General features: G+C 37.5%; 1 protein-coding gene across 5 annotated transcripts in view; it reads right to left on the reverse strand.

Moving 5' to 3' along the window:
- The window catches only part of magixa (MAGI family member, X-linked a), a 78,714-nt gene extending 68,750 nt beyond the window's left edge, over positions 1-9,964 (reverse strand). For 4 of the 5 annotated variants that reach the window (XM_087264635.1, XM_087264633.1, XM_087264634.1 and 1 more), the window contains exon 1: positions 9,672-9,964. The gene's annotated coding sequence lies outside the window, so the exon portion shown is untranslated. Of the gene's footprint in view, positions 1-231; positions 3,448-9,671 lie in introns of those variants that run through there. The other variant, XM_087264636.1, reaches the window with a different exon arrangement.
- Between the last annotated feature and the right edge of the window lie 2,808 nt (positions 9,965-12,772).

Genomic DNA, 12,772 nt, shown 5'->3' on the forward strand with positions numbered 1-12,772 from the left:
TCCTCCCACCATCCAAATGTGCTCTATATTATAGATAAAACAAGCCTAAACCTTTTTTATAAGTTCGCCTTGGCCTCAGCAGCGGGGGAGTTTGAGATAGACCTGAGCTCAATCTTTACTCGCCCTGCAAAAGGGGGGGAGCCCTGGGCTCGAGGATTCCTTGAGCTCAGGGCTCTCTCCCGGGACAGCATGCCAAACAAGCTATGTATAAATCATGAGCTAAGTGTGAACGCTTGAATTTTGGGAGTGTGTTAATTCTTTTGCCTTGTGCTTGAAAAACGCTCTGAGCTTGTCGCGGTATTGGGAATGAGTTGTCTGCAAATGTTAAATGTTTCAATAATTTGGATGGCCTCATGCATTCTTAGCAAGAACTTTGGCGCAGAAAATGCACTGTGGCTGGGTCAGGTACTCTTTGCTTTGAGAAAATGGAATAAAACCATAGTTCAGCTAAATATCAAGGTATTTCCTGCATTTTGTGTTTCCAGTATAGCTAGTGCTGCGACCCAAAATGTTTGGAGCTTCCTCACCTGGGTCCAGTATGCTTGGGCTGTAAGCATTAGCTGCTGTAGACAAATTAGTGAGTCGAATTACACTGTATTTTTTGCAGAGCCAGGGAATAAAATCAATTAAGGCAACATGATCATTCTCCTAATTGTCCACTGCTATTTTTTTTTTAAATATGACTTGACCCCCTCCACAGAGCTTGCTGAGGCCCTCTTGTGGGGCGGGACCCTCCTTTTGGAAACCGCTGATTTAAAAGATCAAGTTATAATTTTGAAATGACAAAAAAAAAAGTTAAATCAAAAGATCGTTGTTTGATGAGGATAGTTAGTTTGCATGGTGGATGATGATGGGTTTTTTTTGTATGTTATTGTATTGTGAATAATTTTGTTCCCATTTTAAAATGTGGAGGTACTGTTTGTTTTATGCATTAAATGTATTTTGCAGCCATACCTAACTTTTTAACAGTGAAGAACACAATTGTATTGTGTTTTTATCCTCAATGGTTTTTCTTCAAAAGAAATGGGATACTTTTTGTACAGTTAGTCTAAATCTTGTCAAATAAAAATTCAATTCAACTAATATTCTCTTAAAGGGCCATGAAACCCCACTGTTTCGGTTGAAGTCTACCTCAGAATTTTTTCAAAAAATGCTCTGAGATCGGCGTGGAGCTCTGCAAGCAGGGGGTGGAGTGGGTGTGGCCGGCAGAGCAGGGGAAAAAGAGGGGAGCAAACAACTGTCAGTTGGCTCACAAAATGAGACACAAACCGTGAGGAGACCCATGATTTTATAGTTGATAAAGTTAAAATACAAAGAAATAAACAGTAAGTAATTTAATATCCTGCTACATTTGTTATTCGTAATTTTCATATATAATTTGTTATATCATTGTTACAATATTATCGTGTTTGAACACTGTAAATAAGGAGGACTTTTCTCCTCCTAAATCCCCGGGTTTGAATGCAGACACAGTGGATAGCTGTTCAGCAGGTTTCTTTCCCTATCTATTTCAATCATTAGCCCTGCCGGTAATCCAGAGGATTTTAAAACTAGGCGAACACAGTAGCACAGATCTAAATGTGTCTGAATGGTAACAAACTCAACTGATAAAAAAAAAGTTTGCCTTACTTCAATTTTCATACAGCTCTCTTGACAAAAATGCTTGCTGCAAAGCAGGGTCTTCTCATAGGATAATCAAAACTCAGCTATGAATAATAATGAAAAACCGACGCATCATCACTCCACTAGCAGATGTGCGCTACATCACCGATTTTGATCCCGCACTAAAAATTATTTTAAACCCGGAAGATGAAATTAGCAGACAAAAGCTCAAAAATTATCCAGTTTTCCTCACGATTAAAGCTGACAGGTACTAACATTGTATTAACTGATGCTCAACACAAACAAATTTGTAAAAATTTTGTAAAAAAACAAAAAAAAATTATTCAATGGTGTCTTGAACCTTTAAAAAAAAAAAGTTTCCACAAAAATATGAAGGCAAGCAGCACAATTTAGATCGTAAGATCGCTAATGAAAGATGTTACTAAATCAGGTCAATCAGCATTTTACATTAGCATAAATCATTAGCATGATTTCTGAAGGATTGTGTGGCTGAAGGCCCAACTAATGGCCGTAAGCAGAGAGATATTTTAATGCACCTTTCAGTAAACCTACTCATCCAGGCAAACAGTCTATTGTAACTGTGACCAAACGAATGAAACGCATTTACATGCAAAATAAGAAAACGTATCCCATAACTCATCTAACAGCAAAAAAACAGAGAGTCAGGGGCTTTCGCAAACACATTTACGTGAGTCCCAGTGGTATTCCACAAGCTAAACACATGATACGAGTCTCCAAATTGAAACAAAACAAGCAAACAGATGGTCAAAACGCAGTGGGGGGTGATTTCATCCACAAACACAATTTACAAGGGCTCATTAAAAATGCATAGATCTATTTCAGGTGTCAACGAATCAGCTACCGAAAATTTACACATTTTCGCCATCAAAACTCTATGGTGCTTCCCATTCAGCATCTTAAAGTTGGGGGAAAAAAACAGAAAACGCATCAGCATCTCGGTGGATCTGCCAAATTACGCATCAGGTTTGGCTGCAGAAGGCCTCTCTCTCTCTTACGGTCTCTCTCTCTGTATGCTTGCCATATAGCAACTCAGTATAGATATGAATCAACAACATGCTAACAACAAAAAAAACTTACAAGCATTTGACAAAAACTAAATCATTTGCTCATCTGAAAACAACCCTGCAGTGCAAAGATCACATGCTAGTTAATGCATTATCTGATATGCATCAGCAAGGAGGAGGGTGGATGACTGTTTAAATAGACAATACCAACAGTTATATAGTTACAGCTCCACCATTGCAGTAAACTCAGGGAGGGGAGGAGACCGTGTATTCCGGCGCTGCGGGTCTTTTCCATTACCTCACAGAAAAAGCGAGAAAGTTACAACTTCAGGTCGTACAGACTCTGCCTGGAGCTGTGGAGAAACAGCGGCTCGAGTCACCTTAAAAACTCAATGCAAACAGTAGCATGAGCACTTCAAACGCTCGGTATCAAAGTCCATCCAAACCTGCCGCAGTGTGTTCGCACCTCACTTGAGCACACACACATACACGCTCAGCACAGTGTGAATGTGATATAAGCGTGTGTGTGTGTAGGTAAAATACGACTCAGCACTTAGGATTTAAGATTAATATATAACTTAGCTTTAAATATGCATCTGGATCTTGTCTACCACTTTGTTCGCTGCGGTTGTGGGATCCCTCTGGGATGGTGTTTCATGTGTCAGACACACACTTCCGTCTGAGGCAAGTTTCTTCGAGTATATCACTGCTGCATGACATCTGTGTATTTTAGCAAGATCTAAAGCCAGCTCCCTCTCTGATTAAATCCTTGCTTGCATCTTCCGCATTACATATGCATGCTGAGTGTTCGTGGGCCGCTGAGAAGTTGAGAATAATTGATTAAGTACTTTGGAAAGGTGCCCAAACTGCCACCCCATTTCACTTATGAATAAAGAACTCATAACCCCAAAACAAAAGGAACTGCTTGTGTCTTTAAAAGCTTTTAAGACCGAATTAAAGTGACAGTTGAACTAAAAGTGAAAATGTGCTCACTATTTTTTCACCATCAAATGGTTCCAAACCTTTATGAGTTTCTTTATTATGTTAAGAAGATATTTTGAAAACCATTAGCTTTTATAGTTGGAAACACAAATACTGTGGAACTCAGTGGTTACATGTTTCCTGCTTTCTTCAAAATATCTTATTTTGTGTCTAACAGAAACTCAAACAGGTTTGGAACAAGTAACAAGTGAGTAATTACTGACATATTTTTTACTTTTTGGTGAACTATCCTTTTAACGTTCCCTCATCGGATGCATTTTGAAGCCATTCAGTGTTTTTTTTTAGTCAACTTTATTTGAGTACCGGGAAATCTTTGATGGGGTGAGTGTGCAGCATGACACTTTTACAGGCATTTATTTAGTAGATGCTTTTATCCAATCAAACTGACACCCTACCAGTCAAAAGTTTAAGATTTCTGAAAGTCTGTAATTACATTGCTTCTCAGAAATCATTCTAGTACAGTACTAGAAAGTAAAAAAAAAAAACAGCCTTCTAGTCTTTACTGTCACTTTTGATCAATTTAATGCATCCTTGTTGAATAAAAGTTTTCATTTTCTTTTTTTTAATCCTACTTATGTCTACTAACCCAAAAATAATAACCAACAAAAGCTGTTTTAATTTAATGTAATGTAATGGTGACACGGTGACGCAGTGGGTAGCACAATCGGCTCAAATCAAGAAGATTGCTGGTTCAAGCGTCAGCTGGATCAGTTGGCATTTCTGTGTGGAGTTTGCATGTTCTGCCCATGTTCATGTGGGTTTCCTCCGGGTGCTCCGCTTTTCCCCCACAGTCTAAAGACATGTGATTTAGGTGAATTGGGAAAGCTAAATATGGCCATAGTGTATGTGTGTGATTGATTGTGTATGGGTGTTTCACAGTGATGGGTTGCAGCCGGAAGGTAAAACATGCTGGATAAGTTGACGGTTCATTCCTCTGTGGTGATCCCAGATTAATAATAAAGGGATTAAGCCGAAAAGAAAATGAATGAATGTGATGTAATGTATATTTATATAGCACATTTTTTTGTGTGGCATTACACCCAAAGTGCTTTACAAGCATGAGGGGGCGTCTCACTAAACCACCACCAGTGTGCAGCGTCCACTTGCATGATGTGACGGCAGCCATAGGACAATGGCGCCAGTGTGCTCACCACACACCAGCTATTGGTGGAGTAGAGAGACAGTGATAGAGCCAATTCGGTAGATAGGGATGATTGCAAGGCCAAGATCGATAAGGGCTGATGTAGGGAATTTGGCCACTCTTTACGAGAAGTGCCATGGGATTTTAAATGACCACAGAGAGTCAGGACTTCAGTTTAAGGTCTCATCTGAAAGACGGCGCCCACTGACAGTATAGTGTCAACTTCACTTTACTGGGGCATTAGGACTCACACAGACTGCAAGTTAGGCGTCCCTTGCTGGCCTCACTAACACTTTCCTCATGTGATCTCCCATCCAGGTACTAACCAGGCTCAGCCCTGCTTAACTTCAGTGAGTAAACTGTCTTGGGCTGCAGGGTGATATGGCTGTTGTGGTGGTTTTCAATATTCATAATGATAAAAAAAAGATCACAACAGCACTCCAGAAGGATTTCTGAAGAGTCATGTACTCAACACTGAAGATTAAAGCAATGACTGCTAAAATTTAGTGTTGCCATTGCATGAATAAATCACACATTTTAATATATTTCAATTTAAAATAGTTATTTTAAATTATAATACTTCACTCCTGTTTTTATTCTTTTTTAATTAACTGAAATTCTTGTGAGCAAAAAGACTTCATTCAAAAACAAAGTGACCTGATGTTTTGCACTGCACATACTGTAGGTTGTGTAAGTAAATCTGGATTAGCTGTAGAACAAAGGTTTACTTAAAGATTTAAAACAAGCATGCTAGAGCTCAAACAAATTAAACACACTAGCTGTTCATATGAACTCTGAGCGAGTCAGTCAAAGATGAAGTGCAGAGAGAAAATAAATCCTGGTTCTTCAGGTGAGTCGATAAACAGACTCAAATCAAGAACAGCTTTAATTGAAAACTAAAGGTCTAGATGTCACTGGGCCAAAGAGCGGGATGTAGATCAAAGCTTTGCGGATGACTTTCTGAGATCGGATATTTGGGTGCGAGCTTCACTAAGAGGCTAAAAGATTTTGTCGACATCTAACACAGCATTTTTCACATCAATTATCGTTCATGCTGTGCAACAAGATCGAAGATCAGAGAAGAATGAAATGCGATTTCTAGCGCTCTGCTTTCTCTTTGAAGCTAATCATTACGGGACGTCTTGATCTCATTGTACTGTAGAACTGAACATTAACTCAAGCTCCAAAAATCAGCCAAACACAAGACTACACATCATCACCCTGTTCTCTGAGGGACAGAAAAATACATCTTAAACCACTTTTTTTTTGTCTTCCAGCTAGACTCAAAGAGGTTTGTAGCACTTTAAGGCAGGTCAGTTCATTTTAAACCAGCTAAAACGTCTGCACAAGCTTCGTTAGACTGATTGTGGTGAGTCAATCAAAACTCCACTATTTCCGAATGAGATCCCAATAAGATCAAGTCACTCCTGAACATGTTTAAAATCTCTCTGTGGCATCATACTGCGGTTGGCTACTGTGTAAAGAGCCTCAGGTACACCGGTCTGCCGTTATGTGCTGAACCATTAAAGCGATGAAGAGCCAGGGGGTTTAATTTTTTTTCTTCACATCAGCAGTCAAGGCTCCTCCTGAATAAAAACAAACAATCTGGAACTCGGAAGAAATCTCTTCAGTCAAAAGAGGTCAAGCTGGATGTCATGTCAACATGATTCAAGTCATATTAGCTTAAAACTACAAATCCCACGATCAAACAAAACAACATCATCTGCTTCTCATTGTTAAGCCATTGGAAGCGCTGAAAATGGTCACATTACAAGTCCACTACTATGTATGCTGGAGATGAAACTTCATGGCACCTGCCCACATCCTCATACATATGGATCCCCACACAATCCACACCTGTGCTTGCTCATTTGTATAACGACACTACTGGCTGTTGATTCAAGTCCATAACCTTCATGTTATAGCAGCCTTTATGCGAGTAACAAGTAAATATACAGTAACAATAAGAGCAGAGGATAGGAGGTATGAAATTGTGTTGACTGAAGGGAAAGATGGAGTGAGATTTTGAAGAGTGATTTAGGGAAGCAGTTCTGCATGCGTAGCATGTGAAAGTGGTCAGTGGTTGGGATTTTTACATACTTTACTATATTCCGAATCATGAAGAAGGAAAGTGTGTGTGCTTATAGGTAAATGTAATGTTTAGTGATGTTCAGCAACATTAACTTTCAGTTGTCATGCCAATAAATGTTTAGCAATATTAATATACGATGACTAAATTGTGTAGGTGTGAAAAGTAATTTTGACTTTGTAGGCTAGTGTTATTTAGTGTTATAAATTATATTATAAGTTTAGTTTTTACTATTTAGATTTTTATTAGTCTTCATTTTTTTTTCCATTTAAAGTTTTAGTATGTTATTTCATAAATCATACTTATCACATATATTATACACATATTATTATATATATATAATCAAACTAATAAATAATTAATGTATTTTTTTCTTCTTTAACATTGACTAATGGTTTATATTGCTTTTATTTCAGTTGTAGTTATTCTGCACATTAAACATTTAGCGCACACTATAATTTTTTTTGCAATAACTCAAAAAGGGGCATAATGTACCATATTAATATGATGGGATTTTCCTTATTAATTATTTACCAGCATTGTGTTGAAGGTTGACAGAAATGTCTGTAAAAATAATGGATAATGTTCTGGCAGAAAAAGTATGACTAGACAACTGTGACCCAGTCTATGTTTTGTTTTAGTTTGGTTTATTCGTGTCACACCTTCCACGTTAGTTCTCCTGAGTTCTTCATTGGTTTTCGTGGTTATTAATTGTGTCCACTGCCAGTCAGCTTTAGTTAATTGTTTCTTTGTGTATTTATGCCCGGTTTTGTTAGCCCATCATTGTCAGTAGTTCTCTTAGTTACCCCCATGATGTCTGTGTGTGCCCAGTAGGCATGGGCTGGTTTAAGATTCTAACAGTATGATAACCTTAGATAAAATATCTCGGTTTGACAGTATTGTAATTACAGCTTTAAATTATGCACTTTTTAAATGTGTGGGTAAGAAGCTGAAACTTTCCCCCTTTGAACACAATATGTTTTATACTGAGGAACATTTCAAATATTTTGAAATAGTAAACATGTCAGGCTAAATAATTTAAATGAATCAAGCTCTCTTCATTAGTTTCTAAAACAGAGATTTCTTTACAATTTACAACGGCATTTTTGGAGATCTGTTTTGCTTGAGATGCTGTTATCCTAAAAAACAAACACAAATATGTAAATAAAGAAATCTTACATATACCATAGGAATGGTTTAGCAGAAATTGTTGGCAGTTTTAAAAACCTTGAGATTTCCAAACCATGGTATACCTTGAAAACGGTTATCGTCCCTTGCCTAGTACCCAGGTTTGGTTTTTATATTCAGTAGTTTGTTTTTGTTTGTCATGCTTTGTCATGTTTTCATTCCTGACTTTCTGCATTTCACAATAAGCCCACTGGACTTTATTTGGATCTCCATTTCATCATTTCCCATCACAGATGTAACAAAATTAGTAATTCATGTGATGTGTTTCTAGTTCATCAGCAATCTACAGTCTCTAGAACGCTGGTGATTGTTACAGAAACGAACCAAATCGGAATAAAATCTAATCTTTTTAAAATTCTTTAATTAACAGGGACAATGAACAATTAATAAATTACCCACATATCTAAATTTCTTCTGCAGTCATTGGACAGAAAAAACAAATATGAATAACATAACAAAAACATAAGCACAATATCATATTAAAATCAACTACATCAATATTTAAATAATAAACCCCTGCTTAATGCTCACACACCTGATGTAAGACCTATACCTAAATTTAGATATATTATATTTGGGTAAAACAATGTTTTTAGTGCTTTATTTTGTATAATATCCTAGCTTGTGATGATTAAACATGACGAAACATGACCATGACCTCATCCTTAGTGTCATGTGCAATACACACCACACCACTAATGACCAATTATCTCCCCTACATTATCTTGCATTTGTATATAGATATTTTAGTCTATCTTAAACATAGTGTGTCTTTATTTGCTAAATCTAAATTCAATGTCATTGTACTTCTGTGTAATATTAGATTAGAATACTAGAATGACATTGAATGCCACATGCACTGCCAGAATCCCACATAGACACGAGCAACTACAATATCTGCTCACAACATGCCCGAGCTCTCACAGTCACAACCCTAATAAACCACCCTGATATGCGTATGAGTGTGGCCATAAACGCTGTGGAGGGTTATGATGGTGTCGAGAGGGACTGCGTGCGGCCAGCCAATGACTGCAATGGTCATTATTTACCAGCAGAGTGGACTATGAATCCTCACATCACCGCAAAACCCAGAGTCGCAACTGGTCTGACACGTTTTCCTCAGCGCTTCACACACTCTCTAGTACACTTTCCTTGTCTCTCACACACATGGAGGGGATAAAACAGCCACGTTCATTTAAACCCAACAAGGACTATACGATGTGCCTCCAAACTGGAGTGCGTGAGGCCGCTGTTTTACTACGCGGACCAACAGTTCACTCACGCGCTCGCGCAAATGTACTGCTATTGTTGTCTGAGACGCGCTTTTCACGCGAGCATTTCTGATTAAACGCAGAAACGTGCCGCACACGCTGACTTGAAATGTAACGCGAGGGAAGAGATAGTTGACAAAAACAAAGCCGCTGACAAGGAGAGCGCGCGCGGCGTAAATGCTGCAAAGGCAAAGTGGCTCCCCTGGCATCAGTCGCCACGCAAGGACATAATGGAATTCGCGGGTACACCTACAGAAACGAATGGACAAAAGCATATGGCAGTGGTGTCGGATGGTCAGCCAAGCGATAATGCGGCGGTCTGTGTGACATACCTTCATAATTCCAGCCTTCCCCCCCGCGACGTGTTGCCTTATGGCTGTAATCCTTACAAATACTCTATCAATATTGATTGCCAATTGGAGTCGCAGGTGACTGCAGATATGCTGTGCTGGAGGAGCGCTACGCTTTCAGGTCCATTGCTCTGCGCTGCTGAGGAGGATGAACTGGCCGGAGAGGGAGGACAGTGTAGCATTACAGTCCCGCGCGGAAGCCTCGTGCCCTCGGGGCCGCTCAGCTAATGGAACATGGGTCAAAATTACGCTGCATTCAGTACAGCCCTGTCTTTGCAGGTTTGGCAATAAGGAAGCGATGATAAGGCAGCCAAGCGGAGGGGAGGAGAGGAGGAGGAGGAGGCAGGCACGGGGAGGGGACGCGGTGTGAAACAGGGACGGATCGGACCGCCTATGGTTGGAGGCGATTGGACGGCGTTGAGCGAGACTGGGAATACATGAACGCGCCGTGACTCCTTACCCAAATACTTCAATCAAGAAGACAGATCTGAATTAATGATGAATTGGACTGCATGCTGCTCATTAGGAACACGAACGTTCTGATCAAAAGTGCAGGGCAACATAGCTACAATAAAATAATCATTTCTTTTGGATGACACTCCTGAGTCCTGAATTTCGTTTTGAGGATGTATTTTCAACAAGTGTCCAGGAAATGAATGTCGGTTATTTTTACTAATTGTGCGTTTGATGCCATTTTGTCATTCTTAAAATAAGATACATGGTTTGAGTTTATTCTTATTTTCAGTGACAAATGTTGCTGGTACATTTATCAAGGTTTTTAACCTTTACTATATTATATACTTTAACATTTTAAGTGGCACCTTAAATGAACGCTATACGCATAAAATAAATATAATAAAACTAAATATTATTGATACTAACAGGGGTATGAGGAACTATTCTTTTTTAAATCCACACATACTCAATAGTTCCCAGGGAACAGGCATGTTGCCTTTGCCATAAATGTTATTTTTGTATGTATGTATGTATGTATGTATGTATGTATGTATGTATGTATGTATGTATGTATGTATGTGTGTATGTGTGTGTGTGTGTATGTGTGTATGTATGTGTTTATGTATGTATGTATGTATGTGTGTATGTATGTATGTATGTATGTGTGTATGTATGTGTGTATGTATGTATGTATGTATGTATGTATGTATGTATGTATGTATGTATTCATTCATTCATTCATTCATTCATTCATTCATTCGTTTATTTTTTTATTTATTTATGTATGCTTTATTTAATTTTTGCACAGTGTTTATTTTATTAATTGGAACTCAGGCCCACCTAATTTACAAGGTTTCATATGCTTGTTTTATACACTGTAAAACTTTATCAAATGAAATGAGTGTAGTTCACTCAAAATTTACTAAAACTTAATTCTACTCATTTGAAAAGAGTTTTGAACTCAGTGTTGAAGGTAATGAGTTAATGAACCTCATTACTTCAACTTAAATGGAGAAAGTTCACAGTATTTTTTTAACTCAAATTGTTTTAGTTGCCTTAACATTTTAGGCTTTACAGTATTCAGCTGGTTTCTTTATTTAGCTCTCTTCATTTATTGGGGTTTACTGTGCTCATTTGCTTCAATTTGCTTCATGAGTTCACAGTACTCAGACAAGTTTTTGAACTGAAATGGTTTGTTACAATCGGTTTCCTTAAACGGTTTGAGTTACCTTGACTTTTTGGGTTGTACAGTGTAGTTTTGCAAAAAAAATAGTTTTTTTTTTTTTTTTTTTTTACATATATTTGAAAATTTTGGTTAACAGAAAGGCATTCATTGGTTCACAACAAATGAACTTTTTACAATATCAGCATAATTAAAAGTTTTTTAGCAGTGTACATGTTTATTTTTAACAGTGTACTGTTCAGTTTGGATTCTTCATATAAAATTACTGGTGGTGAAAGACACATGTTACACTATATATATCAATTAATAAGCTAAAAAAATATATATATATTTTAGCTCAGGCCCGTAGCCAGCCTGGTGAAAAGGGTAGTTCTTTTTTTCTCAAAAAGTTGACATTTTTGCAATTATTCACCTTATGTTCTATATAATTATATGGTTTAAATACTGCATTTTAGTGACATTTTAAGCACTATATTTAGCTGGATTAGCTTGTTGGATGGTCATCACAGCCGCACTTTTTGAGGCACCAAAATTATTTGCTAAATATATAGAATATAAAAATGAAAACAAACAAAACAAAAAAACAATTGATTTTTTTAATACAAATGTATTACATCATATTTCATTAGACAAAATGATTTTTTTCATACTGTCTGAGGAAAGATAACTTTCTTCATACAGAATTTGGCCATCTGAATAATACAAATAAAATTAAAAAATAATAATAATAATGTAGAGCTTGACGATTTTCTAGTCTTTGAAAGTTCATGCATAATAATATAAAAAAAGCCTAATTACTATCAAAATTAACTTTAATATGGGCCGGTTTTGGTGCTTCAAACCTTTTAATGTTTTTTTTTTTTTATAATAATAATAATAATAATAATAATAACTTTTAATAATAAGGCCCAAGATTCAGAATTAAAGTTGGGCTACTTGTAGTGAAAGATGACTTCACTTTTGTCATATTGAATGTTTTCTTGCACAGCTAGATGTTCATTGGAAGCCTTCTTTAATAGGTTCACAATTTATGAGGGCATAGCAGTCAAACTAAAAAACTAAACTCATGTATGGGGCAAATTCTAGACCTTTTATCTGTGGGGGGTACACACCAGCACACCCCCTGGCTACACACCAAATCAGCTCTATTTCCCTCTGGACTAAAAATTACCAGTTATTTCCTAAATATGAAAATATACGGAATTAAATATCCATTAACAATAATATTACTAGTTGCGCATTGCTAACTACATTTGTCTGATGTTTTTTTTCTTCCACAATACAGTCTCTCTATTGTTTTGTAGGAGGGTGACGCTCTCGGTGGTCTGCGTGCTGCAGCAGCGTCTCCTTCATCTAATGGTCTGTTTCAGCTGACATCAGCGAAATACGTCTACTGTTTACGGCTCGCCATGACGTCGACCCGAACTCTTAAAAGACAATCGCA

This window comes from Danio rerio, chromosome 8 (genome assembly GCF_052040795.2).
Source record: "Danio rerio strain M-AB ecotype USA chromosome 8, GRCz13ab, whole genome shotgun sequence".
NCBI classification, from domain to species: domain Eukaryota; kingdom Metazoa; phylum Chordata; class Actinopteri; order Cypriniformes; family Danionidae; genus Danio; species Danio rerio.